Source organism: Stegastes partitus, unplaced genomic scaffold (genome assembly GCF_000690725.1).
Source record: "Stegastes partitus isolate 25-593 unplaced genomic scaffold, Stegastes_partitus-1.0.2 Scaffold1161, whole genome shotgun sequence".
NCBI lineage: Eukaryota > Metazoa > Chordata > Actinopteri > Pomacentridae > Stegastes > Stegastes partitus.
The window spans coordinates 89,310-96,561 of record NW_007578892.1 but is presented as its reverse complement, the minus strand read 5'-3'; the positions used below and the strand labels follow the sequence as shown (position 1 = coordinate 96,561).

The following is a 7,252-nucleotide window of genomic DNA, read 5'->3' as shown; positions in this document are numbered from 1 at the left end:
TGTCACAAAGAAGGAAAATAACCAGAAAAATCAGGTCATTTTAGACTTTTTTCTTTCAAAAACAACTCAAACCAAACAGTGAATCATCAACAGAATTGGCGATTAATTGAACAGACAACATGAATTGATGCTGACTGCAGTAAATGAAGTGTTTAAGACTAAAACGCTTCTTTTTCTGTTATGCTGCAACCAAACCGGACTGAACTGCTGGAGGTTCAGACTTCATCACTACAAACATCAGCTCATACAGATTTAAAGCTGAAGTGAAGACATTCAGGTTCGAGAATCAAAAGATCCACTGAATCTAGAACCACAGTGACGGTAAACGGTTCAACTGTTGGGGATAAACTGCTCTCCGGGGTTCCTCCTGTTCTGACTGTTGGATACCTGACGGCGGTTTCACTTGTGAATGACAAATGCCTGTCGAGCCTCGTGGAGAACTCCACCCTTCGCTCGGGGCAACAACAAAGAGCGTCGCTGCTGGTAGTAATGAGAGCTGCTGCATGACGTCAAACATCAGTGACGCAGCGGAGGAAGGACAAACCAAAGGTACGCTGCATGCAGGTAACTCTGACTGAGTCTGTCTTCAAAGATAAACAACATGAACTCAATACGAGGACTGCTGCAGTGACAGTCGCATCATCCTTGTTTATTTAAAGCTAAAGTTCAGCTCTTTACATTCTAGTCAAACAAGTTCACACCTCCCAGTAAACCTCTCAGTATTTCACAGAGCAGCAGAGTGAACACAAGGTGCAACAACATCACTGAATGCATTTAAGTTAGTGATGCACGATATTAAAATTTCTGGCTGATGCCGATATCTGATATTAAGAATTCTGATATCGCCGATAACCGATACTATCGATGTCGATATTCAATTTTCGTTCACATCGAGAAATGAGTCTAAGCACTGTGAGAACGTGAAAACGATTCAAAAGAAGCCCACACCACCCTAAACCACATCATCTTCTTTATTACGTAACAAAAGCAAAACATATTTTAACATTTTTTAACATATTCAAGTCCAAGAGCATTTGCGTAAAAACATGTGTAAAACAGCAGCGATATCAAATGTAGAGACGAAGGCGCTGATGTTGGACCATCATCAGTTTTTCACATCTGCTAAACTTGTTCATCAGATACCGATATATGGGAAAAAAAACCCTAATATCGGCCGATACTGATGCGGTCGCCAATATATCGTGCATCCCGTATTAAAATGCACCAAAAAAAGGATTTTATTTGCACTTTATTGGCTCCTGAGTGAGTGACAACCTCAAAGGCTTTTGCAGAGCCTCAAGAAGTTTTCATGAATGTAAAAAATGCACCTGATGCCCTGAACGTTTTCACATTTTTGTCCCTGTGCTGCCCGATGTTCACATTGTTGAGGTGCTGCATCATCTTGTGAACACCAGAGCAGACTGAGAGGCGGTAATGTTTAGTCTGCTGTCAGTTATATGAAGTCCTGCTTCTGGTACTTACATCATGTAAAAAAAAAAAGATAAAATAACGGCTGAATGTTTGCATCAATCAAGACTTTTAGGAATTGCTGGTTATCAAACGTCTACATCTGCATTTTGTGCACATAGAATCTGATGTTTTGGGCTCTTCATTGCAGCTGATTGACCTTAAATCTATATTAAAACAACTTAACAGAGAAGAAATTTCCAATAAGTTTCTGAAGCTCCGGAATGTAAAAATGAAACTTCAGAGCTTTAGTCTAAAACAGAAAAAGATCAAATGAGTTTATAACTTTACATAATAGAAGTAAATCACTCAGGTGTGACGTTGACTTCTTGATTGCAAACTAGAAGTAAAATGTTATTATTAGTAATTAGGAGAAGGTTTGATCAGATGTTGGGTGTTGAAATATCGGTGGGTTTTTTTTGGGCCTTCAAAGCATATTTTAACTCAGACTGGTGTTTTTTTCCATTAAATTTAAAGTCAGCAATTCTGATCCAAGATGTTTTCATCAAATTGAGTGAACATCTCTTTTCTGTGCACGCTGACAAGTTTGACAAGTAAACGTAAACGGGAGGTGATTCACACGACTAAAGCTGCACAATACATTTTAGAATCGACGTTGCGACGTGTGCAATGGTCACAAGAGAGATGTGAAGTCAACCGAATTCACTCAAACATGCTGCAACTTTCTTTTTCTGCTTGTTCAAAAAAGAAAACCTGCAACTGATCTACAAAAACAATCAATCCAATAGAACATCATTTACTCAAACTTTTTGTTTTTTGATAAAGTTGGACTTTAATTTTATTTACAAGACACTGAGTTTTTTGACATTCAGGCTCCACATGTGCTCAGTAAAGTCATGTGGTGGGAGTCATTGGGAATCCAGCACATACTGAAGATCTAAACGTACCAACCAGCTGCTTCATCTTTATTGTGTCTCTGTGGGTTGTACCAACTTTCCACCTTTGTTGGGGATGATGAGGCACAAAAACAGCGTATTCAGGGTAAAAAGCGTTATCTCTCTGCTGCAGTTTCAATAAACACAGTAAACATTAATCCACACGCCGACTTGTTTACACGTCTGAGGCTGGACAGTTAAACACATGGATGGATTAGAGCTCCAGTTTAATGGTCACCAGCTTGAAATAAATGATCCTTTAATGCATCAAAGCCAGTGATTATTTTCTAAAGATTATTTTTTTCAAAGATTTTTTTTTGCCCTTACTGGACAGCTGGAAAAAAAAAGAAAGCAAAGAGGAATGTGATGTGCTGGTTCTATAATGTGAGCAACCAGAAAGAACCAGCAGAGATGTTTCAGAGTAGAAAACGAAAGTAATCCAGCAGCTATTTGTCATTTCTGGAGGCGTCAGTAACAGAGCTGCTGTGTTCAAAACAGCCGCTTTGATACCAAGAAAGAAATCCTGATTTTAATGGTTTGTTTTTTTTTAAACAATGTCTATAACACTGTAAATGTTTCCTCTGTGGAGGTTTATAGGAGATAATCTAATGTTATCTCACCGTCTGAGCTGTTGAAATACAGTTTTCTTACTTTTTATTGACTAATTAATATCAATAAAATCCTCAGCCAGGAGCAACAGATGAAAATCCGCTTACAGGACTCACTTTTGTTGAAATTCGTAAGTAAATGAAATGAAATTAGCCGATTAATTGATTATAAAGAACAAAATGAGCAAAAAGTGACTTAAAAAAGCCCTTTATAGCAGCTATTTGCATGCACATTTTAAGTATTTTTAAGCAATTCCAACGTCTTTATGCTTTGTTTTCATTGTTGTTTTATGTCATGTATTCAAATAAATCAAGAGAACACTATATTTTTGCACATTTAAGGTTATTTTTTAGGCTTTTTCATGTCAAATAAAGTGGAAAATGTCACTTAGCCTTTAAACACTCTGCCTAATTAAGCACAAACCTGAATCGTTTGGTCTCATATGAGGGATGAAATCATTTGAGCCACGATGCAGGTGAAACGTCTGCAGTGTGGAAATGTTTCAAACTAGAAGATTAAACCAGCAGAACTTCTCCAGGTGTCAGTCACAGAGCAGCGTTCAGTACGACTCAGATGTGAGCCTGGTTCTACTGTGATGAGTTCCTCTGCCTGAAGCTGAGCCTCTGTGGCCGACATCAGGACACGCGAGTCTCTCTGGCAGAAACAAACCGAAGCAGATCTGAGGGAGGCGGAGTGCAGCAGCAGCAGAGTGGAAGAAAAGGACAACTCAGCCTTGTTCCCACACTCACAGCTGCTCTCCAGGCCGGCTTCTGACCAGAACCACATCACTGCAGCCGTGTCGGACCGGCGCCGCCTCCGCTGCAGCTCCTCCCGCTCGCAGACCTGCAGCCAGCTAAGCACAATCTGCTGCTGCTGCTGCTGCACGTCGCACTGCACAAGACTAAGCCCAGCCTGCTGTCCACGGCCGGCTGCACGGAGCTTTCTAGAAAGTGTAACACTTGGTTTTCTGCCAAAACGCAGCTTTGACGAAACGTGTCTGACAACAGGATTCTTAAAAAACTGAGAAGAAACCAGCAAAAAGAAACTGTTTCGACAAAATATTGATGGTTTAAGTTGTTTTTAAGCAAAAAAGCCCCAAAAACTGATGGTTGTTGGTCTTTAAGTGTGAGACTTTGCAGCTAATATAACATCAGTCCTGTGCATTAGTGTTATTTTGTATATTTAGAAGACTGTATGACACCAGTTTATGTCGACAAATAGAGAAATCTGTGCAATATCAGTATTTTCTAGTCATGAAAGGATCTGCGTAACAGTAAAGTTTTGCTCCTCATTGAATAATCCTGTAAAATACGGTTATGTTCTACATCCAGAGGATCCTGCGTCCTCTAGTTTGTCTACACACATAAGAATCTGCATATTAACAGCACTTTTGTGTATTTCTAGTTTATGTTTTGCTGATGTTGGCGACAGTTTTGCTGCTGGAATCAATAAAGCATCGTCTTATCTCTGAAGCTTTCTGAACAAAGCTTCGTCAGGTTTTATTGACGGATTAATCAAGAACATAATCAAGAAGAAGCAACAGATGAAAATGAGCCAACAGGACTCACTTCTGTTATCAGTGAGTCGGCTAATTAAATTAAATCAGCCGGCTAATTGATTCATAAAATAAAAATGAGCTTTAAGCGTCTTGAAAAGTTGCTGATTGAAGCAAACCCTTTTATCATTTACCTGCAGGTAAATTTATAAGTAAATTAAATTCAAATGTATGTATTTGTTATATTTTCGTGCTTTCTTTTTAATGCAAAACAACTTGTATTCCATTGTTTTCATTTAGATTTGCTTTACGTGTAATTAAATCTATTTTCTAAAAGGTTTTTAGTGTCGTGTTGTAAAATGTTGACGTTTTCGCAGAGTTGAAGTTACTTTATCGTCTTTTTTTACTTCTAAGCAAGTGAAAACTGTCACTGAGCCCTTAAACAATCAATTAACTGTAAATAATAAATACCAGATTATCAGTAAATTCCAGCAGATTTCTCCTCCAGTCAGCTGAAGACGAGATAAAAATAAAACATCAAACTCCCGCTGAGCACCACAGAGGAATAATCCTTGTGTCCCTGACTGACCTGCAGCTCTTCACATCCGAAGCTGCTTTCTTTAGTTATAATTTTTTAAAAAGCCACTGACAGACGGGCGGACCAATGAGAGGAGCCGACCGACTGCGTAGGAGTCGACGTTTCACGTATTTCATGTTTCCATGAGAGTCGCGGCCTGGAGGAGGATTCTGTCTGAACCTGCCAAGCTGCAGCTTTTCACCTGAAGCCTTTAACAGGAGTCAGAGGAGCTCCAGTCTGATGATTCTCCTTTTCCATCAGGAGCCGTCACAGTCACAAAAGCACTTCAGACTCATTTTAAAGCCGGAGGAGTCGCCTTTTCAGAGAGCAAGTCAGAAAACATCAGTGCTTTAAAGAGTTCACGTTAAATAACCGGCATGAAATAACGTTACTGTAATTATCCAGGAACGTCTTTTAAAAAGAAGCCGAGCTGAACGTCGTAAAAAACAGGACGACAAACAGTGAGCTGCTGAACTGTTTTCCACAATCTCTACTTTTACAAGCCTGAAGTGACAAATCACTCTTCCAATGTGTCGGTTTCACTTCAGTTTCACCTGAAGCAGACCTCCAGACCACCAGGGGGCGCCACACAGGTCAGAAGTGACGTTTAAAAACCTGAATAAACGTATACAAGCAACAAAAAACTATTTAAGAGCGTTTCCAGGTGTCTAAAGCTGGGATGAATAAAACTCATATTTGTACATCGTCTGACTGGAGCTCTTTGCCGCGAATGCAAGTTTCTTATTTAAAATTTTTACTATATTTGAATGCAAAGCTCCTTTATTGATGCAAAAGTTACAGTTGGCTACCAGCAATGAGTCTGTCCAGTGGGTACGTTGGATTATGGGAGGTTTTTTGCCCCCTGTTGGTCAAAAATCCAACAGCGAGAAATGACAAACTGAAAACATAATTAAATGAAAACATCAGATCTATGAGGGAACTAACACTACACACTGAAACAACATGAGAGACACATTTCTGAAACTTTTTCTACATTTTTTTTTGGTGCTTTGACTTTTGCCCTTTTAATTCTGTGTCAGTTTCTTCTTCTTCGGTCGGTTTAAAGGCAGATAAATGTCACCAGCAGCTCCGGTTCGGTGGTACATTTAGATTTCTGTTCATTACATTTTAACACAAAGCACGGCTACAGATGCAAAAACTACAGTTTAGCAACAGCAAAAGTGCCCAAAGTCTATATTCAATACATTTTTTCGTATTTTTATAGAAAATGAGAGACGTGAGGAGTGATTTCTGACATTTTTAAAGTTGTTTGGGAGTTTTTCTGCTACTTATATTTGGACACAAAGTTCATTTAAATGTCCAAAGTCTAGATTTAATCAAAGATTAAATCATTATTGGAAGTGAAAGAGGAATTGATTTCTGACATTTTTAAAGTTAGTTTGGGAGTTTTTCTGCCCTCTGTTGGTCACAATCTGCTTGATGCAGCTTTAAGATGTGAATTAATACAGTTTGGCATCAGAGGCTTTCAGGGTTTGACTAGTTTTGGTGAAAGAACAACATGTTACTGCACCAACATGTAGAAACTCACTATATTCTGTAAGTTATGGCACTGAAAACCCAGAATAAAGTCAAAACACCGACATTAAACGCACATCAAACGCATCAGGGTGCACTTTCAGCACGTTAAAAAAGCAGCTAAAACACCCGGAGCGGCTCCATGCGGGGCCGCAGGCGGACAGGTGAGCCTCTTACCTGCTTCCCTCCCCGCTGGAGGAACACTCCGAGTCCCGCAGCTCCTCCCGTAAAAATCCTCCTTCAAGCCTCCACAAACTGCGACATGTTGAGCTCCAGCCCTCGGCCCCCCTCAGCCGTGCACACGGAGAGAAGCTCCGACCTGCAGCCGCCCTCCGCTGCACCAAAACCCCGCAGACGAACCGTCCGAGTCCCGCTGCTGCTGCTGCTGCTGCCGCTCGGTGGGAACCAGGATCTGGATCCGCTTTCTGTGCGGTGAAAACGAAAAGGAAGGAAAAAAGTTTGTCCTGTTCTGAGGGAATGAAAAGCTGCTTGTGCTGGAGGTGAGGAGCTTCTTCCCCCTGCGGTGCCTACTGGCGTCTCCGTGTAATCAGATGCTGCTCACCACAAGATCCATTCATCCTATTACACCTTTAACCCTTCAGTGTCTGCGGAGAGGCTCTGTGCTGCCTTCACGGCCCGCAGGGAAAAACACCACTCCACCTTCAACACATC

At 40.6% G+C, this 7,252-nt stretch overlaps 1 protein-coding gene across 1 annotated transcript in view; it reads right to left on the bottom strand.

Annotated features, from left to right (window-relative positions):
• Positions 1-7,014, bottom strand: part of pacsin3 (protein kinase C and casein kinase substrate in neurons 3) — a 53,401-nt gene extending 46,387 nt beyond the window's left edge. The window contains exon 1 of the mRNA XM_008296888.1: positions 6,758-7,014. The gene's annotated coding sequence lies outside the window, so the exon portion shown is untranslated. The remainder of the gene's footprint in view (positions 1-6,757) is intronic.
• Positions 7,015-7,252: the final 238 nt, after the last annotated feature.